A 19,020-nucleotide genomic window follows, 5' to 3' on the forward strand; every position below is an offset into this window, starting at 1 on the left:
CGGTTACCTATGCTCAGGGCATTTTGGCTCTCTTCTTGACTTGTCACAGGGTTTAGGAGAGAAATCCAGATTCATTTGAAACAGCTCTGAGAACAGCTCTGAGTTAAAAAAATATTTCTTAAATTTACCATATTTATACCTTCTGTTATGCAAACATTATTTTCCTTCATTCTGATATCAGAGACATGAACTATCTTCAGAGAATGAAATACCACCTCAAGGTAAATCACGCAGCTTCTTATTAACGCTGCTCTATCAGAGCATCCAAATCAGTGCTAAGCAATCTAGCAAGTGGAGGAAATGGTGAGTCATTATTAAATTTATGAGAAGCTGGTTCATAAATCTTATATAATCACTTTTTCTGAGCTGACTTGGGAAAATCCTTTAAAGCTGCCTCATTCTATTTGGCATCCACAGTAGCTCGGTGTGATAGAAAAGATTTACCTTTCCCCAGACAACTTCCCAGAGCTCTTGCTTTTCAGCTGACAGAGAGGAAAGAGCTTGTAGCAGTGCATTTCAAACTAGAGTCCGATTTAAAATCTTCTAAGGCACCTGAATTTAAGCAGACATTAGGCACATAAAACCAAAATTACAACTCAACCCCCCTCTGCAATTCCCTCATTCTAGAGTTATTGAAATACCCTGGCTACCTAGCTTATGCACTTGAAAGCTTCCCATGTCTCTGCCCAAAATACGGGGTGCTGGAGCCTAGATCCAGCTTGAGCTCTCAGTGATCCGGTCTCTGAAGCAGGAGAGAAAGTCAGAAACCATAGAATTGTGCCAAGAGGACTCTTCAAAGTTGTCTAAAGCAATTATTTTATGTAATCTTTTTGAAATATGTATTTTTCATCTTCAAATTGCAGAATGAGAGCTACAATTTTTACTTCCCATAGCTTTGAAATACCTCCCAGTTTCAGGACAGAATTAGTTACTTTGATAATTTGGGGGGTTTTGACATTTTTGGTGACCATTCCTCATGTTTCTCCTAAAATCCTTAGCTAATCAGCAGACCTACCAAGGTATGCTCCTGAAGTATACTGTGCATGTATTTTACACCAGTGACTACTGGCACAGAATCAGAAAGCCTATCTGAGATTAAATATTCATAAAATAGAGAACCATGTATACAACAGAAGCCTAAATGTGCTGGAACAATTGTTACCTAACCTCCTTTAGTTCTTTGTTAGTGTGCTGTGGAAGCCACGGTATCACTTACTCATCCTCATCTGTAACACTGACATGTTCCTGCTTGCCTGCCTTTGCAATATCTGCGTGTCCCTCTTCTACTCCATTCTCATCCTTGATTTTACAGATTCCTGCTTGTCACTGAGTTCATATATAGGGTTTTTACTTCCTCTTTGATGTAAAATAGTGGTTGTAAGAGCTTGGCAGCTGCCAGAGTTGTTCTTTTATTTAAGCCATCAGACTCAATTTGTTATATTAATAAATGAGAGACCATTTTCTTCAAAATGTTTTCATCAGACTTCTGCTACCTCAGAGACAATTTCTCCCAAAATTTACAGGGGCTGTGAAGATGAACAAAGCTCACAATTGCTCAATTCTCTGTAAGCATAGCAGAATTCTGCTTGAAACATGATGACCATATATTCTGCTTGAAACATGATGACCATACATTTAATACAGTGCAATTTTTATTTTAAAGTGCTTCTTATCTATTTCATGATCCTTTGCTACAGTATGATTAGAGAAGGTCTGGTTTGTTATTGTCTTCCAATAGAATAATATATTACCTGAGGATTTTCTTGTGTTCGTAGACATAACCAATTGATGACTATCAATTGATGCCTGAGGAAAAAGTTACTAAAGTAGGATTTTTAAAAGTAACAGACAGAAAGCAATTTAGGAATAAATTATCAAAAACTAGCCCTGAAGTTTTGGGGTTTGTTTTTTTTTTCCTTGGTTAGTGGAGAAAAATGATATCTCATATTTCTTCTTATTCAGCTTTCTTTTTGTTTGGATTTCTTTTGGAGGACATTGATTTTATTTTTCGGCATTTTTTTCTTTTCTTTTGCAGGAACGCTAAAGAGAGTTCATCCTTCAAAACAACTGGCATGACACAACGGGATCGAGTGCACCCTCAGTCAGTTTGCAGAGGACACCCAGCTGGGTGGGAGTGTTGATCTGCTCGAGGGTAGGGAGGCTCTGCAGAGAGACCTGGACAGGCTGGAGCCATGGGCTGAGGCCAACTGGAGGAGTTTCCATAAGGCCAAATGCCGGGGGCTGCCCTTGGGCCACAACAACCCCCAGCAGTGCTACAGGCTTGGGCAGGAGTGGCTGGAGAGCTGCCAGTCAGAGAGGGACCTGGGGGTGTGATTGACAGCCGGCTGAACAGGAGCCAGCAGTGTGCCCAGGTGGCCAAGAAGGCCAATGGCATCCTGGCTTGTGTCAGCAATAGCGTGGCCAGCAGGGACAGGGAAGGGATCTTACCCCTGTCCTCGGCACTGGTGAGGCCGCCCCTCGATTCCTGTGTTCAGTTTTGGGCCCCTCACTACAAAAAGGACATTGAATGACTCGAGCGTGTCCAGAGAAGGGCAACGAAGCTGGTGCAGGGTCTGGAGCACAGGTCGTACGGGGAGCGGCTGAGGGAACTGGGGGTGTTTAGTCTGGAGAAGAGGAGGCTGAGGGGAGACCTCATCGCCCTCTACAGCTGCCTGAAAGGAGGTTACAGAGAGCTGGGCATGAGTCTCTTTAACCAAGTAACAAGCGATAGGACAAGAGGGAATGGCCTCAAGTTGTGCCAGGGAGGGTTTAGACTAGATATTAGGAAGCATTTCTTTCCAGAAGGGGTTGTTAGGCATTGGAATGGGCTGCCCAGGGAGGTGGTGGAGTCCCCATCCCTGGAGGTGTTCAAGAGTAGGGTCGATTTAGAGCTTAAGGATATGCTGTAGGTGGGAACTGTGCTAGGAGAACGGTTGGACTAGATGATCTCCAGGGTCCTTTCCAACCTAGATGATTCTGTGATTCTGTGAACAGCAGCAGTGTGCAAGCATAGATTATTAGGACCTTAAATAACTTCCATGTTGCATTCAGTGATCTGAATTTTCATGCTATAAATGTAAATGCCATGCTCAATTTTATTTTCTGCTGCTGTAATGCAAATATGAATACTGCCATTTTCCGTAAATCCAAAAAAGATCTGGCAGGGCAATACTTCTCCTGGGCTTGACAGTGATGGCAGTCTTTCAACTTCCATTAAACAAATGGGAAAAGACTTTAAAAATTAAACACAAATTTGAATATTTCATAGTGACTTTGCTAAATGGGACTGGTCTATTCCAGAGAGCCATACAGAAAGTGATTTCTTGTGGCATGCGGAGAAATGCTGTGTCTGAGATGTCTGTGTGCAGGGACCCTGCACCACAGCGCTTCTCAGGCAAGGCTTTTCTCAGGTGCCTGAGCGAGGGGAGCACAGCACTGAAGATCTGAAAACCAGACCTTGGAAAGGACCAGCATCATAAAATACTGGAGAAGAGCTGCTGCTCTTCAGCACCTGGCCTTGTTTTCTTGAGACTGCAAGGAGATCTTCAGATATCCTCCTTTTCCCTCCATAGACCTTGAAAAGCTGAGATGGATCTTACCTGTGCATGGGTTTAGATACAGGCTGAGAAAATAAACAAATAATGACTGGGGTTTTTATTCCACCTCCATAACAAAAAAAGATAAAAGATTCCCATAGTTTTCAGGTGCCACTTTTTAATTTCTTCCCATTGTTGGGGGGCATTAAGTGATTCCCAGATCCCTGGTGTAATCAAGTAGCACTTCAGGGTGTCTGAAAAGTGGAAGGGTGGCTGTGGATTGCATGTGTGCAGGGCCTGGCAGCATGTGATGTATTCTACCTAGCACTGGGGAAGACAAGTAATTACAGTGAGAAGAGTCAGATCAGCAGATGTAGTCATTCTACCAAATGAAGGACTTGCCAGTGGATGATAAGGCCTGGAAACAGAGATGATGCTTGTTCAAGAAAGCCAAGGGGAGACCAGTGAGGAATAAGGTGATGCTACTCAGCCCATGATCCCTCCTGGGCTACTCTGCAATGCAGAGGACACTGTTTAAACTGAGGCATCCCTGCTTTGTAAAGCTAAAAAGCCATAGCAAAGCAGTTGCTATGCCTTAAATCCCATTTTACTTTCCCTGTGCAAAAGCTCCATCACAAAATAAATAGCCCAGCAAATATCTTCTAGAAGGTTAAGCGTTAACAATGTTTTGAGGATATTCCCATTTTTTCTGTGCACTTTCATATGTATACAAGTGTGTACTGGAATTGATCCTCTAAAAAGGGCTTATTGCTAAAATATTCTACATAATATTTGATAAAATTTTATAAAATGCAGCTCATAAAATGCTGCAGAATGTCTTGTATGATACAGAGCTGTGAGGTGCAGCTCATAAAATAATCTGAAACCTGTATCTTGAAGCAGAGGATAGATCAAATGTTGCAGCAAATGAATTTGGATGACACCTGGCTTTCACAGAGATGGGTTTATTATTGGAATCTGCTGTGCTAGTAAAGATGTGAGGAGAGAGCGAAAGGCAGGGGGAAGGGAATCATGTATTGCCATCTTGTGTGATGAGCCAGCCCCAGCCAGGGAATATTTATATACGCACAGGAACAGTGTTACTAAAAATTATTCCCCTCCATGCCTCCCAGCACAATCACCATTCTAGGCAAGGAGGAAATCCATAGAAATCCCTCTCAACCCAGCAAAGCATTTATCAGCTGCCTGGAATGTGGAAACACTGTGCCCTCCTTCCAGTCTCTTAATAATACATACACATTTGTCTTGCTCTGTGTAAGATGTCACAAGAAACAAACTGGCTCCAGATCCTTCTTTGGGGCTGTCAGGATGGATGGAGGCCAACATGGAGGGAAGATTTTGTTGAATGGGCAAGATCTGCACCTCACAGTGTCATAGATCTTGGTATCTGCCTGACCTCTATATCCCTCCCTGCTGCCCACAGTAATACTCAGCTAAGCGTGGTCATCCCAGCTGAAGATCTTATCCGTAGGATTACTCTTACAAGGTAGGTACGTTCTCAGGCCTCTGATTTGTGGTATTGGAGGTGTTATCAACTCCTTAGTCTTACTACTTACTGTATTGCTAGTGGTCCACATGTGGTCCCCCACTCTCAGCCATTGCCTTGGCAGAAACTTCAGGTCAACTCTTGTTTCAATACCACAAGAAACCTTTGCTAAAAAAAAAACCAAGGAAGCCAGACCTCTGGACTGAAGAGAGGTCTCCCACCCGTTTTATCCTCTATGTGTTTCCCTCCCATTTTATCACACAAAACCTTGTTTGCCTTTCTCTATTCTCTCTATCATACAAGTTGTACTCAGAAACAGAGCCCAAGACCCCATCAGCTTCAGACATCCTGCCACTTCACCATTTTCCTCCAAAGCCTTTGCCTTTTACATATGAATGTTCTTGTGTCCCTGGACCTGCACTGGGTATCACTTGCAACGAGCACCATAAATTTCTCAGATGCAACATCAAACACTTTTTGCCTGAAAGGCCTTTGCTTGCTTCCAGACCCAAGTTCCTAGCATAGGCAGCTACCTCAATCTCTTAGCCAGCAGGATCCTGCACAGAAAAGCCACAGCCCTGTGCTGCAGAAAATCAGAGGACTGCCTTGGAGGGGCCCTCCTGGATGGTAGCAGGTTGTAGCAACCCACTAGTGCAGCTCTCTCCAGTCACTTGCCATGTGTCCTTGCCTGGAAAGCAAAGGGGTTAGTGACATGTGGCATGCCACAGTGAAACGATGCTGCCACAGATACTCTGGGAAGAGGTACATGAATTCTTATCCTTCCCTATTGTCAAATCCATCTACTGAGTAATGCTTTATTTCCATGGTGTTTTACTAAGCAGATCTCGGCAATGTCTCATCTTGTTCACTCCACTCTCATGCCACACACCTTACAAAGAAAAGCAAGAATTAAGTATATTTTTAACCTGCTTCCAACATAATCTAGAAACTTACAACAAAAAAGAGAGCCAGTACCATGTGACAAGTTGGGTGCTATGCTCCTTGACTAGCCTTAGTCATTAGCCAACATGTCAACAATGCATCATACAACACAGTCTTTGTAGTAATCTAGATCCCTTGGCTAAGGACTTCTGCATGCTCATTTCTCATGATAGATCTGGTGTTCTTGGAGCAAGCTGGATACTACCTGTCTACAGTTCTTTAATACAGCCTATTACCGAGGCTGCTATAGGCATTTCAAGGTAATGACAGGATAATAATCTATGATACAATACTTCAGAAAAAAAATGTAAAATATCCATGAGGACATAATATTAACATGTAAATGGACTTCATTTTGACCAAGGTGATGGCAAAGGAAAGATAATTTATATATAGCTGGATAAAAGGTGGGTTTGAAATTCAGATGTGAACCACAGGCAACACAAAGGGCAAATAACTGCAGTTTTGGAAGTCTCCTTCTTTCAATACAGTAGCTATTGTCTTAGGGAAAAAGGGTATAAATTAGCATTCCTACAGAGATCTTACGCCTGCAAAATAATATTTAGAGTAGATATTGAGACACACTAGTCAGCTATTACCTGACTCCATAGCTAATATGTAGTGTAAGGGTCTGGTATTACATTCAGAATGAAAACAGGGAGACTGTGCTGAATTCCTGATACCTACACCAAGGGCTGGCAGTAGTTCCCCAAGAAGATGAGCTGCTGAGATGCACCATGACTGACACATGGAAGACACGGAGAGCAAGTGTCTCCCGTGAGTGCTGGTGTACATGTATATCCAGAGTGTGATGGTGGATAGTGAGCTGGGAAGGTTGGAGCATTTTGACTCAATATTAAGCTCAGGGGCACATGCAAGCCAGGCCCTCAGCTGTACGTGGAGAGTGTGTGAATCACAGCCTTTCACAAACTCACATGATTTATTTATTGTTCAGACTCCCTACTCCAGTGGAAGGTAGGGTGCACCATTTCTGTCTGCTATTTGGGCACTGGGACTGCAAATGAGTAAATTCTCAGTCTCTTCCATACTGCTACTGCATTTCTTACGAGATTTTTTTATGCTTCGTTTTCTTTCTTCTTTGGTCCTATTCTTCAGCTGGAATGAATCTTTTTTCACACCTTAAGGCTGTCTGTTTTCACTTCCAGCATTTGATGGAAGGTCTTTACTTCGAATAGGTTGAGGACAGATTTGGCAATACTTTTAGCAACTTTTCTAAAGTTTTGCCTAATAATGTGTCTAAGCTCTACTTGAATTCTTCTTCTTCAACTGTATGCATACTGAGCTGTAGTACACATTTATTTGTTGCTAAATGTTTTTTCCCTTCCTGGGATGGTATCCTTCTGGTAAACAATCTTCTTGTCCCTCCCTTATTCTGTGAACTGATTTGCATTTCTACTTCCCTGCCTACCTGAAAGCTGTTTATTTCACTCACAATGTCATTAGATAAAATTTTATGCTATTTATTTGGGTTTTATAAAAATATTTCCTTCCGTTCTAATGAAACTGTTTCCTTTTAATACTTTAGATGTTAAGAGAACTTGCTGAAGTCCAGTCTCAGAAAAGGATGAAAGAGGAGCATACTTTGACTAAACATCATGCAAAACATCCTCCATGTCTTCCTAGTGGGATCCTGCCTGCTTTTGCCAAATCAACTGCTTTGTCTTGATATAGTTCCTGTAATCAAACAAATCCAGGAGCAGCTCTTGAGTTGGAAATTATGGTGTTTTGGGTAAAATCTTTCTAAGTCTTATTTCCCCTTGTGCAAAGTGGGGGCAGTGCAGGTGCTAACAGCAATGCAGCCCCATAGCACACCAGAACAGGGGGAACGCTCTGGGACAGAGCACATATTTGTGCCTGCTAAGTAGCCTTCAGTGGGGATTTCCTTATCTATCCCTAAAGCTACAGAAACTGGCCTACTCAACTTGGGCTGAAGCCATGCATGGGAGAAGGTTAGATGATCCTGACACCCCAGATGTTTCACGATTTCTTTAGTGACACAAGCAGTGAGACTTCACTGTGTAACCTCAAAACTCCATTTTAGTATGAAGTGAAATGAAGCAGATATTTTTTTTTGTTGAAAAACATGTTCAGCAAATGTATTGCAAAGTTGTTGTGTGTCCATGCAGCTACACAGTCGCTCCCAAAGAGGATTTTGTTGACCATTCCGAGGCTTGCAGAGATACACATGTGGAAACTATGGCTGAGCAAAAAAGGAACAAATAGCAGAAAGCTACAAGGTCCTTTACAGTAATGGCTAGTTTTTCTGTTTTCTAACATATAGCAATTAAATCTTCTCATCTTGCTAGTGTTATCTTGATAATATATATAATCTATAATATTTTTACTTTGTGTGATACCGTCCTCTTAAACCTCCATTGCATTATAGGACAGACATTCAGGAACACACAAACCTAAGTTTACTATTAATTTTCTGTTGAGTCCCTCTGCTAGATAAAAAGATTGCAGGTGCCATTGGTTGAATCCAAGCTGGATTTCTCAGTTTGAAAGACAGTTCACAAAGCATTGCACTGTTCAGTTGAATGGTTTACGCATATCCAGAATTGCCAGCTCATTGTCTGAATCTGGATCTATGGTCTCATGTGGAATCAAATGTAACACAATTAATTTGAAGCTTCTTCTGAATTTTGGAATTGTATTTTCTTTTACGTCTTATCAAGATCTAGTTTATTTTTTATCGACGCACTTTGACATCACACCATGTGTGGGTTTTTTTCGCTTCTTCCTTGTCTGGAATATCATCATCTGTAATATTTGTCCTAGACAAACCCTCCAGGGCTTCACATTGTCCCTGGTAGAACTCTTGAGACGCAGTGACTGACTTTCCCAAGAGCTTTCTGAATCACAACCCTTGCAAATGCAAAGTTAAAGGGTTGTCTGGTAATTTCTTCCTGTACTCAGCTTAATTTGACAGAAAGGATCTTTGGCATTTGTGTCTGAACAAGACTTTTGGTTGATTTTGCTATATTTCATCGGTGGCTGGCAGGAGATATTGTAATTATTAGGTGGCCTTTGAAGTCTAAAGGACTCCTTCTGACCTGCAGGTTACTTGGCTTTCTGTCGCTGTGATGCTGAACCCATTTTTGGCTCTTGATTTGCAGGATACTATCATGGATGTAATCAAAGTGGACTTAAGGGGAAAAAGAAAATCAATGCTTTCTAACTTGCCTTTTTTAACAGATTATAAATTTTGATGGCAAGGGAGTTGTATGAATGTAATAAATGCAGATATCTGTATGAGACATGACCTAGCATGACATTTTGACTAAGCAGCTAAAGAGATGCTAATGTCATGCATTAAAAGGACTAACCACTGATGGGTCTCAAGATGAAAAATGGGGACCTTTGCTAAATAGGCCTATTCCTAAGGAAATCAGTGAGTTCTTTACTGTTAAAAGTGTAGGTAATAAAAATGGACACTTGTCTAAAAGTTACGCCTTAAATCAATAAGAGTTGGATTTTAAGTGAAAGTAAATCTTGCATTATGGAGACGTTAAGACTTAAAAACAGAGTGGTGTCCTCTGGCCTTCAGATCTCTTAATCTCATTCTTACACTGCATAGAGACCCTGCCTGATACCCAGCCTCATTAAAATCACTGCCAACCTTGTATTAATTTCAGTGGGTCACGGATTGATTTCTAACATCTGGCTTATGTTATTTTGGTTGTAAACTCTTTGAGGCACTGGGCTTTAAGAGTCTTCATTCGTAGCATGCTGAATACAGCGGCGTCCTGGCCAGCAGTTAGTATTGCCCTTGTGTTGATTTCGTTTTTAGTTAGTAAAAGCTTCATCAAGATAAGATTATTTTAGCTTGATGCTACTCCATTATAAATTCAGATTCACATCTTAGGCAACAGAATTTGTATACCTGTCGAAGCTATATATTAAATGACACATTTTTTGCATAGGATATTCTTCTGCAGTTTCACAGCTATAACCCAATGTTGCTGGGCAGCTTCAATTGCACCTATATGATGTGATGTGTTGTGCTTTGAACTGTGATTTTACATTGCCACTTTCACTGACTGCAAAGTTCAAATTTTTCCCCCAATTTTTTTGTAGCTGTCATATGGTGGGTCTCCTCTCTCTTATGATTTGTGCTAGCACAGAGTGATCTCTGTGCTGTACTAATTTTGTGCTGTTGTGGTTTTTTCTTTACATCTTTCACTGTATCCTCTCCCACCCTATTTAACATCCTGATTTGCAGAGAATGTATGTACCATCTCACTGAAATCAGTGAAGTTCTGCTCTGGTTGCCCTTTCTTATTGCAGGCTGTGAACCACCGCCTATCTTGACTGTTTGTTACGGTTTAACCCCAAGCTGACAATTAAGCACTACACAGCCACTCGCTCACTCTCCCCCCACTCAGTGGGATGGGGGAGAATTCAGAGAAAAAAAAAGGAAAACTCATAGGTTGGGATAAAGGCAGTTTAATATGACAGAAAAGGAAGGGGAAATAATAATAACAAGAGAATGTACAAAACAAAGGATGCACAATACAATTGCTCACCACCTGCTGACTGATGCCCAGCCAGACCCTAAGCCACAGTGCCCCCAGCTAACTCTCCCCAGTTTATATACTGAGTATGAGGTATGGAATACTCCTTTGGCTCATTTGGGTCAGCTGTCTTTGCTGTGTCCCATCCCAGCGTCTTGTGCACTCCCAGTCTCTGTTGGCAGGACAGTATGAAAAGCTGAAGAGTCCTTGAATTAGTGTAAATGCTGCTTAGCAACAACAAAACGATCAGTGTGTTATCAACATTATTCTCATCCTAAATCCAAAACACAGCACCATACCAGCTACTAGAAAGAAAATAACTTTATTCCAGCTGAAACCGGGACACTGTTTTATGACTCATTTATTTCTCTATGATGTGTTTCTGTGACTTTGACGTTTCTCTGTATACGTATAAATATTAAGTATAACTATTGAGACAGAAAAAGAATAAAGGTGCATGTATATGTGTGTGCACTGATTATTACTTCATCTGAATTAGTAAAATATGGACTGTAAACCCATGTCTCTGGAGGAAGATGCTCCCCTGGAGGAAGAGGGGATAGAAAACCAGAGCCTTTTAAAGCACTTGGCCACTCTGCCACCTCTGTCACATCAGTCATGCATGAGATGCCAAGCTGTCACAGATTTGTGACACTGGCCCACACTTAAAACATGGTAGAAGTACCAAGTATTTGAGAAGTCTTGTTGAAGTTGGAGGGAGTAATTGTGTATCTGAAATCATCTACATGTTCCTTGGGCCATACTGGCCTGAAGGTACATTTGCACCATGGCTGTCGTGTTAAACATACACTGGTCACACACAAACTCCTGGCAGTTCCTTCAGTGTCTCAAAGGCCCATACTCTCCACAGCAGACAGCAAGAATTTGCTCTTATTTTTTTCCATTTGAAGTTCCCACCACTGCACCCCATTGGTGGAGCCCAGCACCAAAGCAGCCGGATTTTGATTGCTGGGACATGGGGACCTGATCTGGACAGATTTCTGTAGCACCTTGTAAAAGCACCCAAAGCCTGTCTACAGCAATGTTTGCTTCATTTTAAGCACAAACACTGTTCCCACATTGCTAAGACAGCTATAAAACTTCCCACTGTAGAGGAGGCCACAGACGGGCTTCCTCACCCATCTTCCCTATCACACATCGCAAGGAAACAACTTTTGCCTGGGGCTCCTATTTTTACATCCATTTGTGATTCTGTACTTCTGCTGCAACAGAAAAGAAACCTGCCAAAACTCATTGTAGTCACTTTGTACACTCCAGATTCATCCAAATATCTATCCTTTCTATTTTCTAATCAGTTTAGCTTTCTTATTGGGTGTTAAGTCCTTTCCCCACTCCCCAAATCTCCAAGCCTGCAGGGACTGCCTCATATTTTACAGTGACTTAATCAATGTTTTATAGAAACTTTTACTCAAAATATGCAAGAACAAGATACAGCGTGTGGGAGCACAGACCACCTTGTAAGACACCTAAATTAAATAAAAGTTCCAATTCACATGTAATGAATGCATGCAATTCTGGAAGCTTTGCAATTATTTCTTACAAAACTGGAAGAAGTTATGCAAGCTTAAAATGGCAGACAATCAGTTTATGCAAAATATCTCTTAGGCTGTCCAGGGAAATCTCACAATTCCCCTCACAAATATAAGAAAAAACAACAATTATACATTAATATAAACCCCATGCTGAAGTCAACTTACAGTTTAAAATACTGTGCTTCAAAATAATAAAATATAAATAAATATGAGCAAATCAGGTATTTAATAGACCAGCAATTGTATTTTAATTAAGCTGTGCATTTGTAAAATTACATAAACTAATCTCCAGTGAATAATTAATTCTAAAAGAATTATTTGTATATTATTACTTAGAAATAACTCTGAAGTTACTATGGGGGGAAATGCTACTGTGAGGTTCTTTCCCTTCATCCTGTTCTTTCCAGCACTGAAGCAACTGGAGCCTTATGTACTTCACCTGCAACACAAAATCACTTACCATCTTGCCCAAAGAAAATGTTTATTATACACCATCACCAGCAGTTCAGGCAAGAAAGCTCTGGAGAGTGCCAGGGTGCTGTAGGAGGATGGGCTTTGCAGACAGCACTGGATTTAGACCCCTGCTCTGCACTGAGATTAAGCAGCACTGGTCCAGAAGACCCATACAATTTTGTGGCTGTGCTCATCTGTGACACAGATTGAATAGCCCTGTTGATGCCTGTGGAACCTCTTACAGGTCAGAGCCTGGCTGACCCGAGCACCAGGGACTCAGGTAAGATCTGCTCAGGTATGACATCCATCTCATCAGAGGGCGAGAATGTGCCTGTGTTTCTGCTGAGTAAGCAGAAGTTCACAACATGGTGTTTAGGCTGGCTTGCTCCATAGGCATCCCTTGCATCTCAGGGCACCATCTGAGACATCTGGCCTTGCTCACCTACCTGCCTGTGCATGATGAGCTGCCGTGTTTGTAGGATGCTGACCTGGGAGACCACCAGCATCTTAACACTACACAGCATTGCTCCATCCTAATTTCGCCACTTCCTCGAAGCATTCTGCAAACTGTGCTGAGCAGGGCACTACCCATATTTGGCAGCAGTCTCTAAAACAGCAATGCCATGCATGAAGTCTACCACCCATTCCTTCCCATCATGAATCTCATCCAGCAAGAGATAGCACATGTGGATGCAAACTACTTCCCTATTTCTCATCCTAGTCCTGGGCAGAGAGGATACAGCTAGAGCTGTAGTTCTCTACTTGTGATGGCTTTGGATGGGATAGAGTTAATTTTCTTCCTAGTAGCTAGTATGGGGCTATGTTTTCAATTTGTGTTGAAAACTGTGTTGATAATATAAAAATGTTTTAATTATTGCTGAGCAGTGCTTACACAGAGCCAAGGCCTTTTCTGCTTCTCACCCCACCCCACCAGCGAGCAGGCTGGGGGTGCACAAGAAGTTGGGAGGGGACACAGCTGGGACAGCTGACCCCAACTGACCAAAGGGATATCCCAGACCATATGACATCATGCAACATATGAAGCTGAGGGAAGAAGAAGGAAGGGGAGGACGTTCAGAGGGATGGTGTTTGCCTTCCCAAGTAAATGTTATACGTGATGGAGCTCTGCTTTCCTGGAGATGGCTGAACACCTGCCTGCCAATGGGCAGTAGTGAATGAATTCCTTGGTTTTCTTTGCTTGTGTGCGCAGATTTTTCGTTACCTATTAATCTGTCTTTATCTCAGCCCACGAGTTTTCTCGCTTTTACCCTTCTGATTCTACCACCCATCCCATGGAGGGGAAGTGAGTCAGTGAGCTGCTGTGTGTGGCTTAGTTACTAGCTGGGGTTAAACCACGGCACTAGTCCACCCTCTAGTGCTGTACTGAGGCATAGTTAAAGTAGCAGCGGGAGGGGTGGGACTGTCCCTTTCTCAGACCTTCAGTCACCTTACACCCATGTGCTTCTCCAAATAACAGCTTCACCTGTGCCTAAACCAGGCCAAGGTGACAAAAAAAGATCAAAGACACTGGTGTAATCATTATCAAATGTAGATATACCAAAAATACATCAGAGTTCATTAAAACTGTGTAAATTTACCACTTCCTTTATTTTTTAGTGCAGAAGGAGCTGATGTCATTTGGTGGCCATTCTTCACTCCTGCAAGACCATGACAATCTTGGTTTAATGCTGCAGTCAAGTAAAAGAAAGTCATAGGCTCTTGGATGCTCAAGGAAGCACGGTCTTTTCAGAGCTAGGCTGGAGAAATGGCACATTGTCAGTCCCCTTTCAGTGGCAATTTTTCTGCTGATCCTTAAACTCTTTTGGTTTTCTGTCCAGTCACAGGAATGTGACTTCAAAACCACTGTACTCAAGAGGAAGGTTCTTTGCTCACTTGTCTGTTTTGGGAGGAGAGATCAGAAAGTTTTCTACCAGTATACTTTAATGGCAGGAGCCTGAAAGAATAAATAATGTGAAAAACTTAAAAAGATCTTTGATGACTGACAGTGAAACTCAAAGTATAGGAAGAATTTTCTAGTGTCCAGTGCCTAAAAAACCAATTAGATGGAGACACAGTCATTGCAAGTGAGAATAGCAGAAAATCCCAAAGCTGGTCTCCGTGATACTGTGTCTTGAAACAGTGCAAGGGAACTGCAGGTGTTCAAGAGACCCAAAAACGAAGCTGTGAGAAACCACTCTTATTTCAGCTATGCTCGAGCTCTTCTCTCCCTTGTGCATTCTCCATCTGACTTCCTACACCTCTCACCATGTTTCCTTTTAACCTTTAGTTGCTTGTTCTACTCCCAAATTCCCCCCTCCTGTATTCCCTGCTGCCCTTTTAGCAATCCTCTGAATACGTTCCTCCTTCCTTTTCAGTCACATATGGTCATACAAGAAATCAGAAAGTGGACGACTTTTTAGTTTAAAGGAGACAGAAAATCTGTCAGAGAGTGGTCTAAGAGGTTTAACTCAGATCAAATACATTATCAAAGCAATGTAATCCAAATTCCTCTTATAAGAATATATAAAAATATGCATCATTTGCATGAATATATAAAACATGGATGCAGGACTTTCAAATGAGATCTGCACATCATAAATCAGCCAGGAAAAAAACACTTTCACTCTTTGATAACACTGATGATTTGCTAATAATGCTGTTAAGCACAAGGGCCCCTCCTTAACAAGTTTTAGTGCTGGTGGCACAAAGAATTGTACCAAGACCAGCACCAGTTACAAAAGCTATGATGCTGCTGCCACCTGAGGTTTTCTTCTGGAAATACATCCCTTGTGTGGAAGGGCTTGCACAAAAATTGGCGTGTAGATGGAAAAGGGAATCCGAGGCTCATTAGTGCCAGAAGAACGTCGCCAGTGCAAGAAGAGACTGTCCTCATAGGTAGTGTCAAGCTAACACCTTTTCCAACACTGCACAAGAGCTGTATAAGCTGCTCTCAGCACATACTGCTGCCAGCAGGGGCAGTTCTGCCCGCCTCACTGCCCTCACCAGCCTGGGCCTCCTCCTTGCCTTGTGCTGGCACCAGTGCTTTCGCAACCTCCAGCTGAGACAGATCAGAGAAGCGATCCAACTAAAATCGAATGGTTTTTAGACAGCATCTAGAATACTGCACGCAGATCTGGGTTCCCCAGTACAAGAAAAAGGCATCAATGAACTGCAGTACGTTTAGCAGAGGGCCACCATGATGGTCAGACCTGGAGCACTTGCCCTGTGAGAAGCTGAAAGACCAGAGCTGCTTCTTCCTGGGAAAGAGATGGCTTCAGGGGGAGCTTATAGCAGCTTTCCAGTACCTCTGAGGAGGTTATCAAGAGAGAGGCAGGCTTTTCCCTACACTCAGTCAAAGGGCAAGAGACAAGGAGCATAAGTGGAAAGAGGTTCAGACTGGCTATATGGAAAACCTTTTTCACCATTGAGGGATAGTCAGGCAGGGCTAAAGCTGCCCAGAGAGCTTGTGCAGTTGCCATCCTTGGAAGTTACCAAAACCAGTCTACACAAAGCCCTAAGCAACCTTGTCTGATCTCACAGCTGAGCCTGCTTGGAGCAAGAGGTAGAACTAGAGACCTCCTGAGGTCCCTGCCAGCCTTAATTACCCTGTGATCCTATGACCCTTAAGCCAGTTGTGTCTTCATAGATCTTTATATCTGTGTGATCTGTTTCACCTTCATATGCAAAAAGATTTTTAGCTGCTTCTATTGCAAAGTAAGCAGCTAAAGTGAAGGCATTCCACTGTTAACCGTGCTGGCAATCTTTAAAACCAGAATACTGGACAACTCTTGCACAGGCTGGGGTCCACACGCATTGCCAACATGGCTGGGAGCTCTTCCCACTCCACACACAAAGATCAGTGTTGAGCAGCACATTAGCAATGCTAGTGCCTGAATCCATACAGTCCTGATAGAGCATGTGACAGAGGTGCAGTTAGGGAAAATGAATGGAGTTTTTGAAAAGACCAGTAAATATTAATAAATATATTTAATTACATATATTTCATCATCTTCCCATCTTCTATTGTTGATATCTGATTTTAGTTGGTAAAGATCATGCTGTCATTTGTGCCCAGCTTTTGATCTGGTTCCCAGCTTTCTCCAACTGTTGTAAAATACCATTTTAATCATAAATCATCTCATACAAACTTCTCCCACTGTGGACCTCAGCTTTGCACATGATGTACACTGACATATTAGACCAAGCATTTGCAAGCATGTATCAAATTTACTTTTCTCTGTCATGTTCATCATCACATCTTTCTGGCTTCTGGCTAGAAAAAGTATAACCCAGTTACATCTAAAAATCAGAAAATTAGGAACGTAGCATGTCTTTTTGAACTGTGACTCTAACCAACAGAGTGTTTTGGACTCTTTATCTCTGCTTCAAAGCCTGTCAAAACTTCCATTATATCCTAAAATAGTATAAAGTGACGTTATTTTTTTAGATCATAAAATATTAATAAACCATGAATAACCAACTACAGCTATTAAATACTTTTTAATAGCTATCTTTTTGAGCAAATTATTTTATTCTTTATTGCTTAAATTCCTTATAACAGTGAAATCATTGCACAATATTTAACAGTAAATCAAACAATGCTAAAAGATTAAGATCATTCCCTGTCCCAATAAGATAATTTAGAAAAAATATTTGCTCATTGGTTTACAGAAGCTGATATTTGCTATTTCATAGCTTTAGACATAATTTTACATAGAGTTTGCCCTATTTTAATAAATCCTCTGGTATGTATCTCCAGAACTTACTGATATCCATACTTTCAGTGCAGATTTGAAGTACTACACGGAATCTCAGACATGACATGGCAAAATCTGATCATTTTGGTTGATTATGGTCATCCAAAAGTTTGTACTGGAATTATATATAGATGTATATAGCTTATATAAGAGAACAGGGCAGGGAGAAAGAAAGGAGGGAGGGTGAAAAATCAGTCGAAGCAAGTTCAATTCTTACATTTTCCTAATGCATCAAGTTCTTCCTGTTTATTAAATTAAAATTTTATTGTGCATTACAGTTCCAGTTAAGCAATCCCATTTATGTACATGCTGGAAGAACAAGCTGAAAGAGTTTATCACTTTCAGTGAGGTTCCTTAAAATCTTTCAAGTTGAGCAGATGCTTAAAATAAGCATATGCTGGGTCAGTGCCTAACTGCACTGTTTGGTATTTATTATTAGTAGTGTATGGCTAATGTAATAGATGCTCCCATTCTAAATTCTCTCTTCAGCTGCTCATAAATTCCAAAACCAAATTCCTTTTTGACCTTAATTCCAAATACTTGGTCATATGCAAAAAGCCAGTCTTTATATAATAGTTCCTGTAAAATCCATCCTTCTGAATTCACATTATGTGGTGAAGACAGAAGTAATTGCCATGAAATCTAACTCAATTTTTTCATTCATATAACTGAGAATTAGCCATAAAGTTTCAACCATGGTTGAAATTGTGAAGTTCAGCCTCTTATTTTCCAATTAATCTTCTGCAGATGCACCATGACTCTCACTCATAGGTTCACTGAACTCAACAAAAATTTGAGGAGGATCAAGATTTCACCTGTATGATGTTTAGGGAAGAACTGAGCACCCACAGTCACTGCAAGGGGACATGAGCCACGTAGACCCCCCACAGGGGATCCCCATGAGGGTGAGCAGTCCAGGGCCCATCCCACCAGCCCACTGAGGGAGCAGGGCAAACTGGGGGGACAGTCAGGGCCATCCCCCAGCCCAACTGCCAGATGTGTTTGTGGTGACGCAACAGGTCTGGGGCCAAGCTGGAAAGTCAGTCTGCAACTCAGGGTCTGGGTCAACAGGGTGCATAGCCAGGCAGGGCTGGGACAGGGCTGGGGATGGGGTCACCTCCACCATGGCTTAGGGAGGGACTGACAGCCCCTGGCTGAGCTGAAATGGGGTCCCCTGATGCAGCACCAGGTCACTTTAATGCCTTTAATTCTGCTGAGAGCTCTTCACAAAACTAGGCAACTGGGCAACATTAAATAAATTATTTACTACCCAAAGATTTGAAAACCAAAAACTTTTGACAGAACTAGCAGTTATATTCCATAGAGCAATGGGTTTCTAAATACATGTCATAGAACCCCAGCATCGTAGAATGGTTTGGGCTGGAAGGAACATTAAAAACCATCTAGTTCCACCCCCCCTGCCACAGGTAGGGACACCGTGCACTAGATCAGGCTGCTCAAAGCCCCGTCCAACCTGACCCTGAACACTTCCAGGGAGGGGGCAGCCACAGCTTCTCTGGGCAACCTGTTCCAGTGTCTCACCACCCTCACAGCAAAGAATTTCTTCCTTATATCTAATCTAAATCTACCCTCTTTCAGTTTAAAACTGTTACTCCTCATCCTATCACTACACTCCCTGATAAAGTGTCCCTCCCCATCTTTTCTGTAGGCACCTTTAGGTCTGGAAGGCCGTTAGAAGATTTCCCTGGAGTCTTTTCTTCTCTGGGCTGAACA

This window comes from Athene noctua, chromosome 3 (assembly GCF_965140245.1).
Source record: "Athene noctua chromosome 3, bAthNoc1.hap1.1, whole genome shotgun sequence".
Classification (NCBI taxonomy): domain Eukaryota; kingdom Metazoa; phylum Chordata; class Aves; order Strigiformes; family Strigidae; genus Athene; species Athene noctua.